The sequence below is a fragment of the Corvus cornix genome, chromosome 9 (genome assembly GCF_000738735.6).
Source record: "Corvus cornix cornix isolate S_Up_H32 chromosome 9, ASM73873v5, whole genome shotgun sequence".
Taxonomy (NCBI): domain Eukaryota; kingdom Metazoa; phylum Chordata; class Aves; order Passeriformes; family Corvidae; genus Corvus; species Corvus cornix.
The window spans coordinates 5,619,636-5,645,541 of record NC_046339.1 but is presented as its reverse complement, the minus strand read 5'-3'; the positions used below and the strand labels follow the sequence as shown (position 1 = coordinate 5,645,541).

Here is a 25,906-nt window from a genome sequence, read left to right as displayed (position 1 = left end):
AACTGAAACATAAGAACTGTGACTATGCATATTTCTTTTACACTGTTGCTAAGATGATTCTGATCAAGGCTCTTTGAACATTTACTCCTTGATAACCATGTGTTTTAAAGTGTATCACAGGAGAGAAGCAGCCCACCAAGTTTCTTGCAGTGACCACCTGTCTGGCATCATGGGCTGACAGTGTTGACAAGATAATAGTAACAAATATTTCACCCTCAACAACGGCAGGAGTGCTGGGAGAAAAGGGACAGTGCCAACCCTGTCTGCCTCCTTAAACCAGAGGGACACAGATTCTGATGTTTGTATATTGTTGGTGCTCAGGGTTTCTTGTTGTTAGTACTGGTTGGTTGTTTTTAAGAGCAACATGGCTATTTCATTTATCTCATGAAAAATGGTACAGCAAAAGGAACAGCATGATTTGGTTTGCCTCTAACAAGCAGTTGTTTAAGCTACAACCTCAATTAAAACAGGAGATAGGATGGAGAAATATTTTCTTCCACAATTAAAATGGACTAAACACAAAGGCAAGGATAATCAGTCTCAAAAACCACAGTGAAAAAGGTTTTCAGTGTCTATGCAAATGATGCACTAAAAAAAAAAAAGCATGAGTTCCAGCAGCAGAGACCTTGCACAAACAGCACTGAGCAGTGAGCAAAGCCCAAGAAAGACTTGCTCCATCATGGATGAGAAGCTCATCCCACATTCCTCGCCTTGCCCAAGTTTTACTTCCAAGTCTAGTTGTGCTAACCACTTTTTCACCAGTTACAAGGATATTGTGGTATAAAACTTCACTCAGATGCAAACATCACCACTTTGGAGCTTAGTGAGAAACAAAATAGATTTGCTCCCATTTATTTCTAAGCATTAATCACAGCTAACTACTAAAGGTACCAGCAAAGGCTCCAAAACACCGCTCTGACCTGAAACTCACTGACGTGGACTGAACAGAATTAAGATTTAGGTCTTCCAGATCCCAGAGGAGGTGTTTTTCTCCCTGGCCACTTTGCTGGGGATGCTTGCACAGAAGAGCAGTCTCCTTTTTCAAAAGCACATCCAGCAAAATGACTGACATGTTGTTCAAGCTCTCCCTAATCCCTTGCTGAGTGAGAAAATCAACATGCCAAGGGAATTTATTATTATGTAGAAAGAAGGTGGCTTCATTATTTTTTGTTGTTTTGTTAATAATGCATACATTATTTTCACAATACCTGAATTATGGGTAATTGTTCTGTCTCTCTGAGACTTATCAGTCCTAACATGATTGACAAATGTACCAAAATTTGTGACCTGTTTTACCTTTATGACCATAAGAAAACTCAGCATCTCTTCTTCACTCTCAAAATCCTGATTTGGAAGGCTGAAACAAGACCACTTTCCTCACAGAGGTATTCTTCCCTCCAAAGAAAACAGGTGCTTTATCAAAATGCAATTTTTTTAAGTTCCTTTGAATTCCATTTTCTAATCAGTTCCCGCTCCTCAGTTTTCAATCCCAGAGCTTTAGTAACCAAACCTCAAAAAAAAAAGTTAGCAATCAAAATCAGCAATGGCCTCCTGATTCACTTCTAATGTTTTATACTTCCTAGTTAATGAAAATGTAAGTCTGTAGAAAATAAATAGCAACTCAAGCTTCAGCAGCTTCAGACCTCAGCAGCTGAAGGATGAGTGCACAGAAGCCAAAGCTACAGACACATTACTGTGAAGTTGGTCTGCAGAAGGTAGAAAAAAGGAGGATTAGTTTCCCCTGTTTCCTTCTAATTTGGTCTTTTCTGTATTCAACAAAATTAAACTACTATAAAGGTCTGATGCACAGGAGATGATACTTTTTAATCTGGGGCTATAAATGATAGTAATGCAGAGTACACAAAACATAATGAAAACAATCTCCCTGCCCTTTGATCCACTTGATTATTTAGGAAAACAGCAGAATTAAACCAGTGCTTTTTAAAGATGCTGTTTGCTCGACTTAAAAATCTCTTCTCAGTTTATTTCTACCACCCCTACTTTTGATGAATCTTGTAGTTATAACTGAAAGCAAAGGAAAAATTGCATGACAAAAGTAAGTAGCTTTAAAAAAGGAGAATGGAAGAGTGAGGGAATGAAGAAAGTTTGTCAGCAAGACACGTTATAAATGCTAATACTAACTCCATCTTGCACAACTAAGAAGTAAATCTTACTATTCTAAGACCACCTTAGGAAGCACAGAGTCTAGAAACCTAATACAGGAAATCAAAAGCAGATCAGCTCTAAAAAGAAAAAAAAAAATCACCATTTTATCCTTAGTCTGCTCTTTTAGAAAAAGCACCTCTTCCAAAATGGGTTCAGATCTTGGCAAGAGGAACACACATCTCTAGATCCATCTAGCACAGCTGGGAAGGGCTGTGGTTTAAGTAGGTCAGCTTGCATTCCAGGCACATATGTAAGCTTTTAAAACAAATTTACTATATGAAATACAGTGATTTAATATGGAGATGGATTTTCAAGCCAATGAAGACTTGAATGCTGAAATATCTTCTACCCCAGCAAATATAGAAGAGCCAGGAAGAATCTTATGTGTGAATCTTCAATCACTAAAGACTGTTACAACAGAAGAGCTGTAAAGCACATATATATGTATATATAAAGATACATATCTATGTATATCCTACAGAGAAGCAATACTGTGCTACAAACGACCTCACTGTGTGGTACTGCCATGCAGAGCAGGACAGGCAGCTCCTACAATGCCATGAGCTGCAATCCACACATGCCATCAAGCAGAGCCTGGCAAACAGCTCCCTCCAGAATCGAGCAAAGCAACCAAACTCTGCCTCATCACATCGTCCATCAGGCTAGACAGGGTGCCTGTCTGCATGGGGTGTCTGAAAAATACTTTTCATCACACCTATGGACAAATGAGGGTGCATATTGACCAGAAAAGCCTCTTAACCTGATACTCCCACACCCATTTATTACTTTCCTAGCCAGCAGACTTGCTGCCCTCTTGTGCCGGGTGTGGTTGTCTCCTGAAGCTCCGGTAAGCCATTCCCTTCACCAATTGCACAGTAGGAAGGTATCCACTATTTCCTACTACATCTGTGTTTCCTGGTACTTAAACAATGTTGATCAGCCCCTGCAGGAGCACACTCAGGGGAACAAGAAGCTTTCCTTGCTGCTGGCAGGCTGGAAGGTGAACACAGCCTCCCTGACCCAGGTGCTGCGTGCAGGGCACACGTTCAGCTCAGCACAGCCTAACTCCCCATCCCCTCCTCTCCAGTGACAGCCTTGCATATCACACCTGCTTACAGCCCTCTGCAGATAAAGCACAGCTCATTAGGCTGTAGTAAAGCACATTTCATTAGTTTTTAACTACTCTGCAAAATCAGATGGGCAGGCACTGGGACTCCACAAAGCGAGGCCGAGGTTCTGACCCAGAACAATCTCCACACCAGAGTTGTGCTCCAGACTGAATAAATGCCTCCTTTTTTCCAAACCAGTTGTTAGATCAATTATTCACCATAAGTAACTCCCCATACAAAGCCTTTCTAGCATGGAATAACACTCTTCATTGTTGTTTGCATCTCTGAATCAGCTTTGCAGTACTGCTAAAAAACAGAAGGAGCTTTATTTTTCCAGAGAGAGTAAAGGTAGCAAAATCTTATTCTCCCCAACTGAGGGGAAAAAAAAAAAAAGACAAATTATTTTTAGATTAGCACTGTTCTTCATTTCTCCCCAAATCCACAATAAAGTTTTATTTTTCCCAATTCCAGTAGCAGTGCTGTACTCTTAGAAAACACAGCTGTTGGCTTGGTATTTGCTTGTATGCAGTAATTGCATTGCTTACTATATTTTCACATGGATTTTTTAAATACAGAAGCAACATAGGAAATCAGATCTAAAATGCATCAGCCATGACCCTTTTTTCCTGTTGTATCACACGTTTTAATATCTCAACTGGATGGGATATTATGTAACACAAAACAGCACAGAAGCCAAAACGAAGGATGAGAAGTTAATTTTGTGTCCATAGTTCAGAAAAGAAATCAGAATCTCACTCTCATACAGTGCTCATGGTACACACACAAAATTTAAAATCTTTTAACTCTTGTCTGCTCTGGGCTGATCTTTCCATGATTTTCTATTCTTCAGTCCCATAAGAAATGCAGCAGCCCAACAGAAATTACTACAATACAAGTCAGTAAAAAAGGATTAAAACCCTTGCAAAAGTCACTTGAAAGTGTCAAAACTGGCTGGTTTAAAGCATCATAGTGTAAGTTTCGTTAATCAATGTTTCAATGTAATCAGTGTTTCAACAGATCAGTAATATTGAAATTTCCTAAGACAGCAGCAGGCATTCCAACAAAATGCTGAAAGCATTTAATATGCTCCACTCACATCCCTTAGCAAAGATGGACAACAATGATTTAAAGTTTAAAATTATTCCATTTGATTGCAAATGAAAGAACAATTCTGGTAACATTAAAGAAGTTTGTCAGGCTTTTTTCAGCAGAAATGAATTGTACAGACAGAATAATACTGACTGCCCACAGTTAAAAAAAAAAGCTTACCTATTGTCTTGGTTTAATTATAATTACTTTTAAGGTATTTTGCTGTCTTAGAATCTGCTATAGGGGAGTAAGCAGCCAACAGTTTGGACACCTTGGACATGAACACAGATTCATCTTACAATTTTAATCTTTTCCTTCACTGATACAGCAGATTAAAGCATGACTTCAAATCCTTGGATCCAAAGTTTCTGTAACACCAGTGCAGTGGCAGCTCCTTAGTCCTGGTGGTTACATTTGAGTTAATACAATTCTATCCACAGACAATTACATGTGCAGATGATGAGAAAGAGCAATCTTGCCCCAGACCAAGGTTGCCCTAAAGAATACAAGTTACCACGAAATACAGTCCACAGCAGTTTATCCAAACTTTCCAATGAATCATCATGAGCTACACAACATTTCTAAGTACCCTGTAGCAAACTCAGGGCTTGTAATATAAGTATAAACCATTAAAAAGATAAATAGTAAGTCAGAAGCTACGGCTTACAAGAGAAGGAAGGAGAAAGATCATTTTGTTAATGACAATGGCCTCAAGGCTTTAGCTGTCCAAACTGAAACATTTCAAGCCTTTCACCTGATTTTCTGAGGATCTCCAGGTACAAGGAAGTAGTTCCACACAACTGGCTGCTGCTGTCTGGCCTCTGTGTGTTTGCATGGGGACAGAGAGAGGGAGAGAACAGACTGTGCAGAAAAAGAAAATTAGATGAAAACACTGATAAAAATCTGATTTTTATTCCAAGTCTGATAATTACAAAGCCTGCAGTAAATTTAATGGATTTCTTTGCAAATTCCATCAATACATTTCCATGCAAACACTCTGTATTTTGACAGCTGGTCAGGTTTCAGAATATGCCAAAATGCTCTAAAGTTTCAGCCTTAACAACAACCGCCATTAACAAAAAGCTTGAATTCAACAAGTCAAAAGGGAAGCAAGCACTTGGCAAATGACAATTGCTCTTACCAGTAAGAGGGAGGTATTTGATTTTTTTGTTTAAGAATCCCCAAGATGATACAATTGTAGATATACAGACACACTTTAACCTCACTTTTTGCCTGATATAAGAAATAGGCACAAAATTTCCAGGAAGATCTTTTACCCACCAGTTCAAAACAAGAACCAAACCTGTCTCCTACAGCTTTGGCACCAAAGCACATCATTAGGCACCAAAGTTGGTTCTGAGAAAAAAAAAGGCAACAAAAATTACCATCTATGGCAATATCCAAAATACACCAGATTGCACAGCCTCTGCAAGCCAGCTGCACACCTTTTTCCTTAATAATTATCTCCACAGAAAAGAAAAATAGTTACTGGATCAATATTCACTTGATGCAACAACCTTTGTGTAGTAATGTCCATGTACTTTCCCTAAAAATTCTTCTAGGGAACACCAAATTAACACCACCTCCCTAAGGAAGCACCACCTACGTACAACTCTACTGCAGCACAAAGAGAGATCCACCCCTCAAGCTGACACCCGTGTTCAAAATCCATTTGAATTGTTTAAGAACAACTTGTACAAGGTCAAGTCTGTCACAGTCCTCAGTGTGTTCACAGCCTGACATGATTTCTGTGTAAGAAGGGAAACAAAGCAGATGTGTCACTTCAGAGCTGTGTTTAACTACAAAAAGGCTTCTTCTCAAGGCTGCAATTATAACACAAACCCCAGCTCATCATCTTTCAGCACTAATGATAATTTACAGAGGGCTCTCGGACTACGAAAACAGAACTTTACCTGGAATTAGGTTTAAGAGCTCTCAATTTTAGGCCAATCTCTTCCTAAACACAGCTCTCATCTTGAAAGCACAATAACTGCATGGGACAGGAAGCACTCATTTTCTTCCTTTAAGTGAAATGCTTGATTTGCTTCCGTTCTTCTTGTGTTTCTTTTTAGAAGCATGAAATACACAGAGACAAAACATGTAAGATACAAATCTAACCCAGCCACCATACATATTGAGGATAAAGTGTGCAAACCCTCGGAAGTCAGTCTTCATGAGCTCAAGAGATGAGCCAGTGTCAACTCCTGTGTAGTGACAAGGGACCTCAGCCCATCCTCCCAGGTTGCCAGGCAACCGTTCCTGTATCCTTGACTGTATTCATCAGCCATTAAGCACCATCAGGCTCCCTTTCTTTTCTCCCTCACACAGGCTCCCACTCTCAGAGATGGATGAAAGGGAGAGGGAAGTTAAACAACATGACTTTCTTTCCAAGCAGAAGCAGCATTCTGAGTTTTAATAGCTGATAGATTTCAGCCAATTCACACAACTCAGATAATTGCTTTGTAGTGAAAGGTACAGCACGACTGCAAGGTATGGTTGTATTAGGAAGAGGGTTCTGTTAAAAGTTGACATTAATGGACATCATCTAATATTATCAGACAGTACTGAAGTGCCCTTTCAATTTGTAAAAATTAAAGCAATAGATGACAGGTGTTTTTAAATCCAGAAGAATGGCATTCAACATGAGGAAGTGCTCTTCTAAACCGTGCCAAGGTAAACAAAAACCAACTGATCTGAGAAGCAGAAATGTGTTATCATTAACTTATTCCAGGGAAACAAACCAGTACCTCAGCCACTGAAAGTACTGATCCAGTTCTTAGTATCAATGTAAATACACCCCACCTCTGAAGCAGTTGTCTCTCTGTCTTCCTCAAGCCACAGGTTCAATTCCACTTGCAGGCACTAGCAGGGCAGTCCCGCAGCCCCAACAGAGCTGGGCAGCGCAGATGAAGGTGAAGATTCCTCCCCTCCTAGCCCCAGGTCGAGCCCTCAGCCAGAGCAGCTCTCATCCAGCTCCTTACACTGCAGCCCAAGTGTCCCCAGGGGAACAGGGCAAGTGGCAGGGCCACGCTGAGGACAGAGGGGAGGACACAGCTCTTTCAGCTGAAATCCACTCCTGTATCACCTTAATGCTGCCATCAAATAACCAACAATTATTGGATCTGATTTGGTTCTAGAAATACCTGGCACTGAAGAGCAAATCCTCGGCCCTTGAACCAAGTACACAACTGAACATACTTTGATGGTGAATATTTCCAATTTATTGTGCTCCTGGAACTTGGCTCTATGGCATGTGCCAGTATCACAACCCTAATACTGGGATATGAAGTAGTAGGTAGTTTCTGTTACATTTACTTGCATTGGTTAAATGTGGGGAAAATAAAGCTTTTTGAGTACAGCTACTTCAGTGGTGCCTTCATCCACAGACACAGCAGGGCATGGAGAATAGAAAATTTCACACACTGAAAATTACCCATTCTGAGTGATTTCAACGAATGAACAAGACATGCTAAACATTCCAGTGACTTACAACCATGATAAAGGACACTTAGCTGAGATTAAGAATACTTAGCTGTACTCACAGGTAGCTAACTGTTCACAAAGTTTTCAAAATGATTCTTTTCTGCAATGATTTCACAAACAAAACAAGCTTGCCACATCCTACTACAGAACACAGCAAGTTAAATAATTCTGGAGGAGAAAGACTAAAAATATGCAGTTAGAGGATACATTTTCCATATACATGAGAAATCAAAGCATATACATATATAATGAAAGCTGTAGAGTGCTGAAAATTAGTCTCTGGTTTGGCTCTTACTTTCCTACAGATATTTAATTACCCCTTCATCATTTTCACTGCCTTGCTCCCTATACCAGGAGTATGGTACCATGAAAGTAAAATTAAGAGGAAGAAAAATGTGAATTCCCGTTCTACCAATTTTGTTTGCAACTGAGCTCCCAACATACAGAAGCTCACAGTTGCAACCTGATTTTCAATTATTTATACTTTGTTGCCTTTTTAATTTCGTATTTTCCATTCAATTAGAATGATCTCTCCTTCATATGCATATTCAATTTTCAGACAAAACCAGACAGTTGCCAAGGCAGTATGCAAGACACATAAGCACTCATGCCACTGTCTGTCATTTCTTTTAATTACTGAAGCCAAACCCAAATTACTGGCTTATGCTTACACTTTATTTTGACTCAATTTTAAGTTTTCCAACTTAACTCTTTAAAATACTTTCTTTATTCTGAGCATGTGATAGCCTCACATTTCTTCCAAGCTGAACAATGACCATGATGAGAAGTTAGAAGAGGTGTTTGATAGTGTTTTTTTTTCCATTTACCTTAAAGCCAAGATGGGATCAGCTTTGTAGAGACTTTGTCACGAAGGCATATTTTCAATGTGGCCTCTACACTAATTCCCTGCAAAAAAAGAACACATCACATTTTATAATACCACTCCTTGAAAAAGAAAACTGACCATTTGCAATGATGCAAACTGTAAATACAAATAGAAGACGTGTTTTCCTGATACAGCAGCAAATGAGAACATATTTTGAAGCATGATGATACTTAGGAAATATTTTTCTTACTTAAAGAAACCAAATGGCTGCCTAAAATGTTTAAATCAATGTCCTTGTATCCAGCAAGGTCTGTTTCACAAAAGCAGCTGATTCCTCAGCAGGGAGTTTGTGGTGGCACTTCTGCTATACTACAAAACACTGAACAATAAACAATTGCCTTGGTTACCCATCAGTAAACTGGAAGTGTTCTTATAACAAAAAAACCCAAAACCACTGATATTATGGTAATTTCAGTTTTTCACCTATTTCCCAGTAACAATCTCATTATCACCCATATAAATCTCCCTCCTTCTTTTAATGAAATTCAGGAGTTGTCAGTGTGTTCTTTCCCCAAGCAAAACAAGGTAGTTGAGTACATATTTAAAATGTCTCTGTGCATCTCACTGAAGTTCAGTTGTAATCAAGGCTTATTATAAAGATTCCACAGATTGCTCCACTAATAAGCTTTCATTGCTGCACTACATAAATTATACAACAAAGGGGGAAAAGGACCAATAGCAACCAACTTTTGTCATAACTTTCTGTAAACACAACCATATAAGTAAAGAAGTAATTAAAAAAAAAAAAAAAAAAAAAGAGAAATGCACCATGACTGCTTAAGGAAAGACTGTGGCACTCAGTGTCATAGTCAGTTGACACGGTGGTGTTGGACCTCAGAGGTCTTTTCCAACCTCATTGATTCTGTGACTTCTTTTCAATGTCCAAAATGCAGAACCCACCCAGCTCTTCCATTACTGCATTTTGTAGGACCCCACCCAGCACTAATCCAAATAAACAAATAACACACTGAACCAGCAGAAGTTCCATCTTCCACATACTTGGATTTAATATAAATTTTACTGATTTTACAGTTAAAGCAGGAATAGCAATGTTAGACTAGGATGCTCAGAGCTTGGTACAGTCAAGTAAAACTGAGAGAACAATACCAGTCCTAAATGAAATTCATGATTTGCCCTTCAAAAACCCAGCCCCTCTTTGCAAAGACAGTTGACAATGAACTGCAGCAAAGCAGCAAAAATTTAAACTGAAGGATGGATTTACTGAGTTCTAAAAATCACATTTCCTTGACAATCATAAATACAGTATTGTACTACTCTTCTACAAAACAACGCCTCTAGACTATACAGCTGCTGTAAGCACACATTAAATGCATGATCTTACTGGGAAAGATAAAAGGAAGCTGAAAAAAATAACAAAAAACCCCCCAGTCCTTTCCCTGGACCAGAATAAAAACTTATTTGCTCACAGGTCCCAGATAAAAGCTTCATGTTCAAACATTTTATCTTTCTTACAGTTTTATTGCTCAAAAGATGAACTATGAGATTAAATCCAACTTTCTATTAAGCTCTAGAGACAGTCACATGCCATGCAAGTCATAAGACTTCAGAGTTTGGACACAGTAGTAGATATTGAACATATCAGGGAAGCATTTCAAAAAGGCATTAACACTAATAGGGCTTACATATGTGTATCAAGGGAAGAATAGCTGCAAATTATGACACTACTCAGTCCTGACCCAGAGGTACAGAAAGAAGCTGTCTGTGTAATTCCACAGAATTCTGAGAGATTCTCCTAAATTCACCTACTTAGAAGGCTGATTTTTTTTTTCCAGCATTTACTGAGAGGAAAAGAAGGGACAGAAAAGAAAAAAGATCAGATCATACATTAATCACTCATGTCTGGTTGTGTTTTACCAGTTTGAAGAACAAGTGCTGGGCAAATTTAGCAGACACAAAATGGGGGCTTTTTTGTTTGTTTAATTGAAAACCAGTGGAAAAAAACCCTCACAGTGAAAGATTCCACAAAATGTCAACAGATCATAGTTTTTTCCTGTCTCTCACATTTGGACATGAAGAACATTTTAAGTCTTTTTCTGCCACCATGACTAATAACTGCAGGTGCTCACACCCCTACATCTTCTACATACACAGTTAGAAAGGGGCAAAACAATTTGTCTAGTGACATAATAACAAGATTCAGGATCAGGGAACTGAAAACAAAAGATCATGTTTCAGTTTTACCAGCTGGAGCCATTTATTTCATTAGTGACCACCTTCCTTGATAAGAATGACAATGTTCATCATATGCTTTGAAATTTTTGTCCATGCCACCTATATACAACTTTTATGCAGCTAGCAAAGGTACAGATAATGACTGAAATAATTTCAGTAGGGAAGCATTAGCCCAAGGCAAAAAAAATTCCTGTTTACAAATCCTGAAGAAATTATTCACTCCTCAGCAAAGTTTGTATCTGAGAAGGTAAGTATTTTTTGCTGGGAGAGAATATTGCAAATTAGAGCAGAAATCCTATTTCACTTAAAATTCCTGTGTTTCACATGAGGCTCAGAATTCAGTGGGTAGAGAAGGCAGGGGAGGAGGGAGGGATACAAGGATACAACAGCTCATGGATTAGATGTTGCCACTTTCAATCCATCATCACATTTTCTCAGATTATGAAAATGAATTTTTCCCAGTAGTACATTTTATGCCTGACAGATTACAGATCAGTTTACACATTCACAATTGGAGCACTCAGATTTTACAAAAGTTCAGGTCTTCTGAGACCAGCATTTGTTATACGGTTTGACACGAGTCAAGAGAAACATTCTATGAGACAATGCCAGAGACACTTTCTGGCAATGAAATGGGTGAAGTCACAAACTCCTTAATGATCTCTGCAGCCAGCCTGAATTTAACACATTTTCTTTGACATTACAGCTGGCTCCGAAAGGTCATTAGACTATTATATACACTGTTATGTAGAGCAGCACTATACACATGTAAAGTTTCTATAGCAACACTTTCTTAATTCATTCTTTAAGCAAAACACCAATTAGCTTTTTATTATAGCCAATTAAAAAAATCTGCACACTAATTGACAACCTCTCTACACAGAATTTAAGCTTATGCAAAAGAAAATTGCAGTAAAATCTTTTATGGTAATAGCTTACTTCCTATTCTCCCCTCTTAAGAGAGCAGTAAATTATTCGTCATAGGGGCTGAACACTTATTTTCCAATGTAAAACCCTTTAGACACACACAAGTAACCTACCCTGATATGCCTTAAATTTGAGGAGAGCCTAAAGATCACAGGTTTCAGAAAGGCATCAGAAATGTAATCAGCTGACTTATTTCTGCATTGCAGGAAACTGGGCACTGGCCTGTGCACCTGGAGATCATGCAAGAGGCAGCCAGCAAAATGTTTCTCTTTCTGAGTAGCCAAGCATGTTGAGCCAAATGAGAAAGACGGCAAAAAAACACTACCAAAAGTCAAATTTAGCAGGGCAGAAAAGACATTTTCATTTCCTTCTTAGTACTTAGTGTTGGTTTTCTCAGATGTCTTCTGCACAGCTGGTGATGACAGCTTCTTTGTATGTCACTTCGTGTAGCAAATATCAAGACATATTAGTCAGAAACCAGTCAGTGAACACAATATAAAAAGGAACTCATCATGATGCAGAGTATCAGGAGAAATAATCAACAAGAAAAGCTAAACTATCCTTCTTGGCAAGATCTTCTGCAGGAAGCTGCATAAAAAACATCATTCCCCTTACAGTTCTTCCATGTGAGGCGTCGGGATTCCCCTTACTAATAAATATATAAATACACATACAGAATGAGGTGGCAGATGGCTCCTCTGACAAACTCGGCATGCCCCAATCAAGAATTAATGGTACTTGAGGTAGGTCTGCTGGTTCTTAAGGACACACTACAGAAACTGCTCCTATTCTCACCACCTTATTTGTACCCACTGTCTTACAGCACAGTATTGACACAGAAACCCAAGGCATCTCAGAAGTTACGTGGGGAAACCAAAAGCGTTTCCTCGAAAGGCTGACGAATAGAAAGAGGAGTTACAGTGGTCTTTCAAATCTACCAGTGTAGAAGAGAGATCAAGGTATCCACACATGTGAAAGACACCACTGTGTGTAACCTTGGAGTTGCCACAGCATGGGAAGGGTCTGGATACACGGTCAGGTTGTACAGTACACAAGGATCTAGCCCCCAAAGATAAGGGGCTAGAGTCAAGCAGCAGAGTTACAGGCTTTTATTCTCGGGTCTTTAGAGAGGTAAACTCCCAAACAGTTCCCTGAATTGCCAGGAAGTGCAAAGTGCCCACTGTCAGATGCAGAGCTCTACCTCCTGCAGGGAGCCTGTCGTAGTCCAAGACACTGTGCACAGTGTTGCACACAGAACTGGTACTAACTGCAACTAATGTCACCATTTGCTGCCCCAAGACTTTGAAGATTTCTCCTCTAGTAAACCCTTGTGACCAGCACCTCACCAAAATATGGTCACAGTTCACACACCCCTGCACTGAACATTTCTCCTTTCTCTGCCCTTGAAGGAAGGAGAGCAAACCATGGCCCAAAACAAGACCTGTCAGTCACAGTGATGCAGGAGTGAATACTAGGGAGTACCTGAGCAACCAAATAAGCTTTTTCCTTTTTCTAAATTTTTTTTAAGCTTTCTACATTGGCATCTCAAGCCATTTAATAGTTCAGCCAGTCTGGCTCCACCCTGCCAGTTAAATACTACACACACAGTGTATTCGAGGAGAAGGCTTAGGGCAAAGTTTAAAGGCAGCTGGTAATTATTGGCAGCAGTCAGGATCCCATTCAGTTGCTTTCCAGGAATGCACATCCCCAGGATCAGAAAGGCTCCAGCTGGTGACAGTCACTTTTCAAATGCATCAGCACCAGGTATCTCTTTCTTGCTGTCTTCCCTGATCTGCTCTTCGCCCAGCCAGCCTGCTCTGAGCAGGCACGTCCATGTGGTCAGGCAGGTGGTGTGTGATGTGAAAACCCTTGAGGGAGTACAACAACAGATATGATTTCTGGCAGTCTCATCCCTGCCAAGAAAACACCTTCAGTGGCCTAAAATATGAACCCAAGCCAGCTGTGCAGCCATCCCAGTCTTTGTAAAAGCAGACAGTTCACAAATCAGGAAGATCAAGCAGGTATAAGCTTCTCCCCTATATTTCCTGCTATTAGGATCAGTGTTCAAAGCATCCTCATTAAAAGTACAATTTGCACATCCAGCTGCAGGTAAAGAACACAGAGCTACATTCCACTTTAAGACCACAGAAATAACATTTTTTTCTTGGATTGACTTTTTTTTCCTATTTCACAGGAGAGCTTACTGCAATTAAACTGTCTTTGTCTAAATATAAAAGCTCTTTTCTGTTATTTCCAAGAAGTAATGGGATGGCTTTGTTGCTCTTGTAAATTACTCACCCACTGTTACGATCTACCATAGAACTAAAGTAAATTAAAACAATAGCCAAGGCATCACTGAGAGCAAAGATTTTCAACAGTTTTAAAAATCCTTTTTGACTCCTTTCATTTACTTTTCTTCTTTTGAGACACATAAAACACAGAAGCATGATTGCAGTAAATTTTGATAACTACCATAGATTTCTCCCACTCTCTCAATGAAGGAAAGTATTTCAGAAAAACCTTCCATCCAAATTTATCTTTTCAATTTCTGCACAATCCCATGTCGGCAATAGTATGCACCCATTACACTGGATGATGAAAAGAAGAATTTAAAGGAAACCATAATTTTCCTGCAACATTTTTCAACCTCTGAAAAAAGGACTTTCTCAATTTCAAGTCTGGACACAGAACCTGAAAGCAAAATGACTGTACAAAAGATATTTTTCTGTCTTCACATCCTGGTGAAGAAAGAAAAGTATCAACTTTACAACCTGCTACACTTCAATAATTTGAAGTTACTACCCTCAAAGCTAAGAAAACTCAGTTTTATTACTTTTTAAATAGTATTTATATAACACATTTTTACATATATTTGTTTATAGACAATATTATTTATTATATTAATGTGTGAAGTAACTAAACTGTTATCCAAATAATGCTATTTTATCACTGCTCTAATTCTTGGTATTTTATTAAAGATGTATAGCAAGATCTGACTTGCAATCAGATCCAGCAGTTAATACTGAAAGGTTCTCCTTCCTTTGTGCTTTCACTACTTTACTTACTAGAAGACTGAAAGTTAGAGGTAGATTCAATAATATTTATAAAACTCCAACCCTGGATTCCCAATTGCCACATCTGTAAGCTCTGAAATCAGGAACCCTGAGTAAACAGAACAAGTGAATGTTATGATCACCATCAAGTTCTTGAGCCATGGCATGACAGAGAAATTGTTGTGTCTTTCTAATTTTCATAAGGTCTCCTAAAACTCACACTTTTTAAATCAGGCAAAATAAATATAACCAATCTCCATTCCTGCTATTTAAAGCTCATGTCTAAAGGATACAATGCATGGTTTTCTATTTTATCATTTTGAAGTTAAATTAAAAGACCTAAACATATGTTAGACTGAGTTGAAAAAGAGGGAAGCATCTCCAAGAATCCCAAGATCTTACAGTCAGGAAATTCTGGCCAATTAAAACAGAAATGAAAACAGAGGAAAATACAGTTAAAAATTTCTATGGAGGAACAACACTGTTAAAACAACCCAATCTATCTCCCTCTTCCTATTTCTTTCATCTAAACCTTCCACAAAACATCTAGACATAGTAGTTCTCACATCTTATATTAGGGGTAGAGCAGCATATATTTATATTACACGCACGAGGAAAATCAATAGATGCAATTGGAATCTCAGCAGCATATGCAGTTTGATGGATACACTGCTCTGGGGAGTGCCAGGAGACAGCTGGGAAAGAAATGTCAGTGCCACCAGAGCAACCCCTGTAGCACCTGAGGACCCAATCTGCATCTCTGGGCCCCAGAGAAGGGCTGCAAGAAAGAAGAGCCAGTACAAGTCACTACATGAGGAGAAACAGGGAACTTACGTTGGCCTTTTGCTTTGTCTTTGAGATAACAACTCCAGTGGTTTGCCTTTATATATTCCGATAAAAATAACTGAATATCTATCACTCAAATTAAAGGACACAGATGGCTGCTTTCGACTGAAAGAAAAGGCCAAAGAACCTGGCTTCGATTACAAAGTCCCCTAAGAATAAGCAGAACGTTGTACCTTTGTTGGGTGGAAGGAGCTGTTATCTACCTTCCCTGCTCCTAATGGGATTCCCTGGGGTCTCCTTTTCATCAGTTTCAAAAGGTCAGTCTTTGTCTCCAAAGTGCTTCTTGTCAATGTTAAAGCCACATTCTGCTCTTTGATACTGATGTGAAAGAAGTTATCTGCTGGCTTAGACCACCACAAACTGAGAAGAAGCCCCACTGCAGTGTTTCAAAGCAGCAAGTGCATAACACAAGATGACCAAGGGAAGGAAACATCCTGCAGGAGAACAAAGTAACTTGCCATGATATACTCAGTGGCACATTTCACTTTCAGCCTGGTCCAAAATGCACTGAAGTTGGCAGAACTTCTGTTGATTTTAACAGGTTTGGGAACATGTCCCTTACACTCTCTGAAATTATATCAGGAAAGGAGTATCAGTTTATCAGGTTTACTGGGCACACACAACATATTTTATCTTTAAGCTTCTCTCCTTTAAGGAAAAGGAAGGTTCACATGCTCAGGGAATTCACACACAAGAAATAAAGCAAATGAGAGGGAAAGCAGATTTCTCAGTGGGAGAACAAAGACAACAGGTTCATCTTCAGAATGGTTTGTATTTTCTCTCTCAGAATAAATAAAAAAAAATACAGATAGTACACATTTTATTTTTACTTTTATTCTCATCAAGATTCATCCCAGCTGGAAGAGAAAGTATGCCTCTCTATATAAATAGATTAAATCATAAAAAAAAAGAAAAAAGTCAATTTCCAGACTTTATAACTATTTCCATCTAATAATTTGTTGTATTTTGCAACTGCTAGGACCTAGACCTCCTGAAAAACAGGTTTATATAGCATGACTATAGATAATAATCTGCCAGAATTTTTATTAAATTCCTTATATCAGAAGACTTCATAAATTGGAAATTTTATATACATATAATTCCAACAGAAACTTTGTGGGGCCCAAGGTTTTTTTTAAGTAAGGAGAAAAAAAACAGACCACACCTCTCTCCATCTAGCACACAACCAGCCAAATTTCAAAAATTAAACCAATTAAAAATTAAAACCAGCAAAGGCTGAGCTGCTGTGTGAAATGTGCTCACCACTGTGGAATCTTCAGCCTCAATCCACCAGTTCTGTCCTGGCTGGGATGGGAGAGCTCAGGGGCTCTATGGGAAAAGGTGACTTTGGCCACTCAGCAAGTTTAAAACCTCCTGTGTCCAGGGAATCACAGAGGGTGTGTGAGCCCAGGATAAGGTGATGCAGCTCCCATGCCAACGAAGAGTATGGAGACAGTTTTGGATACCTTTTTATCTAGTAAAATGTTTTGTGGCATAGGAATCAGTGAGCTCATCCAGACAGGTTAAACACAGCAGTAACTCAGAGCTGGGTGCTAATGAAACCAGACTGCACTCGAGACACTTATCCTGAATTATGTTGGGTATTCCTGCCCAGCCCTAAATTGTGCTCCCTCATCCCACCCTTCAGGAGACACTGCAGTTAAGTCTCCTGTGTTTTCACAAAGGGGATGGACAGGGAGAAGAGCCTCTTCTTCCCCTCAGAACCAATGAAGCACTCCTGAGACAAAGCCTCACCAGGCTGACCCTCCTCTTCCTTACTGCTCAGGATCAGGAGCACTCAATCCTGCCCTGGATTCACCAGGAGAGAAGATGCATGACCTGATCCTGCCTGGAATTTCATGGCTAGGACATGCCACGGATGTAGGACCTACACCCCAGGTCTACCCCTGCCCAGACAGGTCTCTGGGCTTCTCAGCTTCAGACCATTGGCATCTTCTGGTCTTCACTCTCCTTAGATAATCCTGCTTTAGGGATATCCACCAGGTCAGCCATAGCACTAGCAGCCTGCCATCTGTCCAAGGTTAGAGGAAAAATAGGAGCTGATTCATTCTGAACAGTTCAGCTACACTGAGTTTTGCTGACTTATTATTGGTCAGCATATTTATTATGCTAGATATAAATAAAACATTGAACATTGTACTCAAAATATCCCAAATAGCCTGCAATTCTCCTACTTCCTCAGCAAATTAAATGAGTTTTCGCCCCAGTAGCTTTTGCTTTTTTTATTATTATTAAAGAACCAACACAGAGAAAAGCCATGACAAGCTATGCCCTTTCTAGGGAGAAAAAAAAAAAAAAAAAAAAAAAAAAAAAAAGAGTGAAGGGGAAAAGGGAATAGCCATGAGATGATACAAACTGACAAACTTACACTAGTGCTGTAAGCTGAATTCTGTGCCATTGTTGCTGTCACATTATTTTGGTAATCCAATTAACTTCTGATGTTGTCAAATGCAAAATCAGAATGGGTTTGCACAATGTGTACTTACACACAGAAGTAACACAGTTATACCAATTTCTATTAGCCTATGCTGTTAAATACCCTCAAAGGCCAAGGGTAAAAGACTTGTTTTACAGCAGTGATTATGAATTCCTGTAGCTCAGGAGACAAGTATTGCAGGTGGTGTCCAACAACAATAAATAACTCTGAAATCTCATTTTCTTGCTTTCTAAGTAAACCCACTGCACTACTTAAATGTATGTTTGCAGTTTGCTGCCGAACTTAGCTATGTCACCAGCAAGTATCAATAAAAATCCTATTGATTTAAGAGTATGCATTGCTAAAAGTCAATGTTCCAATAGGTGGAACAGGGGCGACATCAGAATTGCAAAATTCTGATTCGTCGAGCATCTAAACCAAAAATCCCATCCTAAGCCATTCTACAAAAGAATGATCTTCAAAAGGAGAACATAGGCTAAACAGGGCAGAACACATAAATTGGCTAATAATGTGAAACCAACGTTCTTGTTCATGCTTGCAGAAACATAAAATAATCCTAATACGCGTACCGACTTTATTCTGAAATAACTTTTCTAACCAATTGCAGATTTATCTTGCCTTGCTGAAAGGCCACGGAATGGTGACTTGTAATTGTTCCAAACCCCAAGCCTGACGGTCGGGTAAGTCAGGAGCAGTCCCAGTGGAAGTGAAAGCTACTGAGGTGCTGTGGAGGGCAGGTCAGACACAGCCACCAGCAGCGGGCTGATTTACAACTCTCACTGACAATGTGTCTCTGAAAAGATCAGGAAAGCCCTGATTGCCTATTATGCATTATTAAGACACAGATCAATAGAGAAACCTCCAGGGGCCACTAAGATGCACTGCACGTGTGATTTCACCTTCTGCAGACGCAGCAGCGAGCTGTGGGAGCTGGTTCCTGAAGCGCCGTGGCCGGGGACTCTGCACTGTATAACCTGACACAACCATGACACATCTTCCATCAGGAAGGTCACACGTGGCTTCCCTCCTCTTCTACCTTACCTTCTTCCCCTCTTCCTTTTTTTTTTTTTTTTTTTTTTTTTTTTTTTTTGTGCCTACTAAAATTCAAGCCACCACACCTCGACTTGTGCTCCTCCAGCTACACCCACTGCCATTAAATTTCAATTTAAGCATTTTGGGGCAGAGGCTGGGCTGGGAGATAGGCTTGTTTTCAGGCAGAAACCAAATGCAAAAAGTGCCAGACTCCTGCTGCAGCCTCCAAACATTACTCTAAACACCAAGAGTAACCTGTTATTTCGACGTATTTTTCAGTTGAGGCATTGATTTTAAGGATCAGAGAACAGAACTAGCTCATTTTTGAAGGATAAAAAATAAAATATTAGAAACTCCAGATGCTCAGTAATTTTCTTCGCAAGACAGGAATACTGCTAAAATTATCCTTGCTACCAAATAGTATCCTTTTTCTTGAAAACCTGAAGATAAAGGAAATTTCTGAACAGTAGCATGTGTCATAAATAAATGTACCAGCACCACTCTGAGCCTCACACCACTTTGCCAGCAGAGCTGGGCAAATTCAGGTGATTCACGGTAAGCATAGTTAATAACTTACAATAATCATGCTTAGCATCAAGCTCAGAATGAACTGCTGCCAAACTGACAAATGTGGCTATGAAAATTGATAGCTTTGAAATTTGTTTCAAGGTTGATGTACAGAAAACCTCACCAACAGTCACAAAAAATTCAGAAGGCTTTTAAGAACAACACTATTCTGCATATGAATTAATTAGTTAATTATTTGAAAATGACCCACCCAGAAGAAAAACTGTCTCCAGCTTTCATGACTGCCTCTTTATTTCCAGCACAGAAATAACTTTATTCATTGTGGCAAAGAAGAATAACAGATTCTTTGCACTTTTTGAAGGGTAGAAATAAGTATGGAGAGTAAAGATAAATCACTCATTTAAAATAGGTCTTCAGACCTTAAAACCTTTTCAGTTGCAACACCAATACAACTCCCATATGCTTCACCTTCTGCCCAAAGTTAAGTGATCCTTACTATTAATTCATACATTAACCTACTACAGAAAGGAGTTTCTCCTCCATGCTCTTGGATTTATTCTTCTACATATGGAAGAATGCACACTATAAGGAGTTGAGCTCGAAATCATACCAGAAAAAAAACAAAAAAAACCAATAAAATAAAAAAGTAACACAGGTTCTGTAAACTGGACACTAAAGGAAGAACTGGCAACAAGACACGATAGAAAAGAGTGGAATAAAGTAACAGTTATTTTCACACAGCTTCCACGGCAGCCAGTTCAGTCTACAGGCTGGATTGCTGAACTATCACTGCACAGCATCTGGCTCCAAATGCCTCCAACTGCCAGATTTTGACCCTGTGGGTTAAAATTCCAAATTTCTCAAGCCAGGAGCAGATGTTTCTACAGATTTCTGAAATGTGATTTCATTAGTTCACCAATAACAAACAAGAAATCTGCCCAAAGCATGCCTGATTGATTTAGGGGAAATGGAGTTCGGAGCTCAGCAACTGGGACAAGAAGGGCTGGGGAGAAGCAGCAGAGAAAACATGGAAAGGCCAAAGAAAAGAGCCCAGAGAGCAGCGAGACTTGTGGTCAACAGTGTTCTCCAAAAGTCTCACTGCAGAGCCTAAAATACTCCAAACCACCAATTTCCCTTGCTCCTCTGGAAGCACGGGGCACCATTCAAACAAGCTGTGCATCCCCCGTCTTTATTGAATGCAAACTACTCGTGGTCTTGCTCGTTCAAAGATAACCAGAAGAGCCTTTTTACACATCTCTAGGTCTCAGGCTCACTGCAAGGTGCTGGTCAGTCAACTCTGTGGGCATTGCATGGCTGATTAGAATTATTCAGCCTGCCCAGAAAACTGAAGAATGAAAAAAAAAAAAAAGGAAAATGGAATATTATTGCAGAGTCAAGCTCTGAACAGCCATGAATTTTAAACACAGATGTATTTATTATTATTCCTATTTAATCCATGCATCATTCTGTGCTCTAAATTGATGTAAGTGGGGGTAAAACGGAAGGTGTAGTTGCCTTGTTCTTTACTTACATTATCAGTACTGTCCAGTGAGAAAAAGAAACAGAAAATCTCACTCAACAGAAAAGCAGTTACATAAAAGCTTGAGGAGAGCCTACTGAACCAGAAGAAAAGCTATGCTGTCTTATATTTAACACACACATATACCACAGAAAGCTGAATCAGTATCAAAGATGGATGAAGTGTTTCTGAATTGAGTAGCTGATAATTGAAACTTCAAATGAAAATATTTCTTTGTTTTGAAACTCTTGGGATTCTTAAGTACTAGAGGGGAAAGAGAAGTGTGGGTAAGGACATGGAGGAAAAGAGAAATGTGAAGGACAGCAGGAAACAAAAACAACTTGGAAGTTGAAACCCACTGCAAGAGGGATGGTGACTGCTAAATACAGCAAACCAGTCCCATGGAAAAAAACTTCAACTGACACTAATCCTGTGCTGCAGGTAAAACAGACTGCACAGGACTGTTACGTGCAACAAGACGGGGTAAAGCACCACGAGCACATGGTTGTGTCTGAACACAGCAACACAGCATCATCTTAAACTCTAGATTCATACCTTACACCTTCCTACCATTATCACTGTAAACAGTGCAGTTTACTGTCTGCCTTCTGCAGTTAAAAACTGCTGATGCTGTTGCACCAACTTCTGCCCTTAAAATAATACTCCATTTCTCCATAAAAGATTTATATTAAGCTTCTAGCACATGTTTCTGCTCAGGGTCTGTTAAGCTCACATGATGAGCTGAGTCAACGTGTCGTGCTGAACCTTTTAAACTCCTTGTTTCTTCCAGGTTACGTAAAACCAGAAGAAAATTGGAAGACAGGGTCACACTTTTCAGGTCTCACTGAATGAAGCTGTAACTGATATTAAAGAGTAACAAATTAAACAACATGCATGCATCAGAAACTTCTTTTAAAAACACTGCTCATCTCCTCAACTAAATTAAGCTTCAGCAAATGGAAGGTATTACTCCAGCATGCTCTTATCCCATCCATCTCCTACTCTCCTACACATTATCCAAGTTCTGTGCCAAATGAGATCATTCTACTATAGCTCACACCTGCTGCATAATTGATTGTTTTGACATTAAATGTTCATGCACAACAACACACATCAAATCATCTCTGTGACCATGGGAATGTGATCTTTGAGTAGCCAGCCTGCCAAAACTTCCACAAAAGTCAACAGCAGTTGTGCTCACATGAAATGTGCCCAGTGTTTCTGGGTTTAAGATGATTCCACGAATTTCATGGCCCTCAAAAAACATTCTCTGAAATTCTTCTTTACAGCCTTATTTCCCTTGAAGGGAAGTATCCACGACTTGCATGACTGAGATAATTTGAACAGAACCTCATGTTTTTGCTGACATTTGGCTATCCTCACCCCCAGGCAAAACACTACAGAAATTTATATGGAAATTACTCAGCTGGTAAAGAATCTGGGTAGAAATCCCAGCTGTCATATGAGAAACATATAGAGGATTACAGGTATCTCACCCATTTATTAAGTTATACTTCCCTGATTTTAAGCTAATCATGAAGATGAAAACAGTCTTGCTGAAGTTTTTAAGAGCAGCCAACTGAGATGTATTTGATTTTATGATTCTAGAATTTATATGTATACTTGTGATAGTCCTACTGCAAGGCTGAGCAAAGAAATGCACCTTGGCAGTCATACCACCCAGGAGTACCCACATCACAGCAAAGTTTGGGTTTTTTGCCTTTTTTTTTTTTCCACTCTGCTCTTGGTTATCGGACAAAACCAGAGGGACTGAACTTCCAAGATTCTGATTCAATTAAACAGCATCTCAGCTGTAACAAAAAGCACAAATGCAGTTACTAGAATTTGATAAAGGTGCTTCAGCACTAGAATCCCCTCTGTCTTTACTACTTGATGTTTAGAGGCTGTACAAGTATCACACCCTGAATCACACAGTCACAGTTACTCACACAGCACTTTATTCCACAGCAAGCTGGATGCTATCAGGAAAGCCACGTGCTGCTCAAGCACTAAATGTAACTCACTGTTATAAAGAGAATTGCAAAATACATACAGTCATATTCCATATCCAGAGCTCTGCCACTGTATGGCACACTGTAGACCCCGGAAATAATGGCACCATAAAAACAAAATAGATTACAAATATCATCATTTGAAATAGAATTTTTTACAATTTCAAACTGGAGGATTCAATAAAATGGCTTACCACAAGAGAGCATACTTGCATATAGAAAACACTCACCAGTTAGGGAATTCCAGCAGAGGAATTTAATTTTTTTTTGTTAATTAAAAGACGTGGCTAACCTGCATATCATCATTGAAACCAGGGACTTTATCAAAGTGAAAAACCCAATTAGCATCAGTCCTCTTTGGATGTATAGGCTAACATATCCCTTATCAGCTCAATAAAAACCCAAGGGTGCCTCTGCTCTCTAGAACTGCAAAACTAATAAACAATTTCATTTAATTTGAAACAGACTACACTGAAATCCAGTTTAACTCAGAGTAACAGTGGATTGCATGCTTTTCTCCAGGGCACATGTGGAAAAGTAAGTATTAAAAACCCAATGCATGAAAAAGTACATTGAAAAGACTTGTATGTACAGATGGAGGAGAGTGGCATATTTATCAAACTTGAAAACAGCATCTTCTGTTTTCAGAAAATCTCTTCTGAAATGCATTGAAACATGTTTCTACAACATCCTTTAAAGTATATATATTTCTCAGCTGAATTAATATGGTACCCAAAAAGTAATTTTTATTATTATTTTTAAGAGGTTATAATGAAGTGCCAATCAGCTACCCAGTATTTTATTCTGGTTGTTTCCATCAGCACCAAATGGACTGTCCAGTGTGCATATCTGCAAACTGGGAAGAGATTTCACCATTTTAAAGGGGAGCCTTTCATCACTGGAAGAAAATGCCTTTCCAACCACAATGCTATTTCTATGGCTGTGCTTTAATTACAGAGCTCTTACTACATAGCACAGTGCTTAGTGTTACATTAGTTCAACCAGAGACATTTTTGATGCATCCCTAATTGTTGCACAAATCCAAATGTACACAGTGTTTTTCCTTCAAGGAAAGGGGAAAAAAAAAAAAAAAAGGCAAAAAAGCCCATCCTAGAGGTGGAATTATCTCACTGTATGGCAGGAAAGCCCCTAAATGTTATAGTAACAGAGAATTGACAGAAATATATTTTAGGTGCCCTCAAAGTTTTATTAAAACAGATTTACAATCAAGTAAGTGGTGATAATAATGTCTTTCTCTGCAGTTTAGACCTAATTCCTGCAACTTTTAAAACAGTACCGAGAATTAACAATATTTTGCTGATGCTGCCCAATAGAAACAATAACTTTCCAAAATTTGGTTCTAAACACAATTCTCTCTAGATACTCTTAAATCCTAAAACTTCAGTTAACGCTTATAAGTCAGAATCAGGACAATCAGCCAGGTCACTGGGACCAAGATCAACTGGGCCACCCCACAGAGAAATGAAAGATTTGTATTTTCTTATTCTTCATTAGAAACAAAAAACCCACACAGGGCACAGAGCACCCATGCCAAAACAGACTATAAAACATGTACACAAGAGCAAGGGAGGGATAATCATCAGAGAATCACAGAATGTTTTGGGCTGGAAGAGACCTTAAAGCCTACCTCATTCCAACCCCCTGCCATGGGCAGGGACACCTTCCACTAGCCCAGGTTGCTCCAAGCCCATCTATCCTGGCCTTGGACAGTTCCAGGGATCCAGGGGCAGCCACAGCTGCTCTGGGCACCCTGTGCCAGGGCCTCGCCACCCTCACAGGGGAGAATTTCTTCCCAATACCCAATCTAAACTTATTCTCCTTCAATTTGAAGCTATTCCTTCTTGTCCTTTGCTCCATGCCCTTCTCCAGCTCTCTTGGAGCCCCTTGAGGCACTGGAAGGGGCTCTGAGGCCTCCCCAGAGCCTTCTCTTCTCCAGGCTGAGCAACCCCAACTCTCTCAGCCTGTCTCACAAAGAGATGCTCCAGGCACTGTAGATCCTTGCGTGGCTGAAACCAAGCTGGATCTGCCAACTGCAAGACAATAAATCTCATTCCATGTGACTCCTAAAGCATTTATGTCAATGTTTCCTCAAAGGTTTTGGGTCTCATTAAAACACAAAACCCCAGCCACCACCAAACACAGAAAACAGTTTCCCTGAGCAGTTCTGACCAGCTCTAATTAAGATATATAAACTCTTACAGTTGCACATCAGCTTGGTGTTTATGTGAATAACTTAAGTATTTAATAGATACCTTCACTTTTAATTACCCTAAATGTCAAGAGCTTCCTGTAGGATAAGAGCTGCCCAAATGTTACAATGATTTTTTGAGCTTTATCTGAAGTGGTTAACTTTAGGATTTTGTAACGAAACCAACCCTACAACATTTTAAAAATTAACAACCTTCTTGCCTACACATTTTCACCCTAAAACACACCCAAGAACTGAATAATAGTGCCTCTTCTTGCACTTGACATTTATTAGTCATGATTTTAAAGTGAGGAGTATTTAATTACAAATAAAGGATCCCTGACTTTGATAACTCTCAAGGAACTGCTAAACATGAAATAAAATACGATGCTGGAG

At 39.3% G+C, this 25,906-nt stretch overlaps 1 protein-coding gene across 4 annotated transcripts in view; it reads right to left on the bottom strand.

The window, feature by feature from the left end:
- The window catches only part of NAALADL2 (N-acetylated alpha-linked acidic dipeptidase like 2), a 421,429-nt gene that overhangs the window by 323,007 nt on the left and 72,516 nt on the right, over positions 1-25,906 (bottom strand). For all 4 annotated transcript variants that reach the window (XM_039556880.1, XM_039556879.1, XM_039556882.1 and 1 more), the window contains one exon: positions 8,675-8,753. The gene's annotated coding sequence lies outside the window, so the exon portion shown is untranslated. The remainder of the gene's footprint in view (positions 1-8,674; positions 8,754-25,906) is intronic.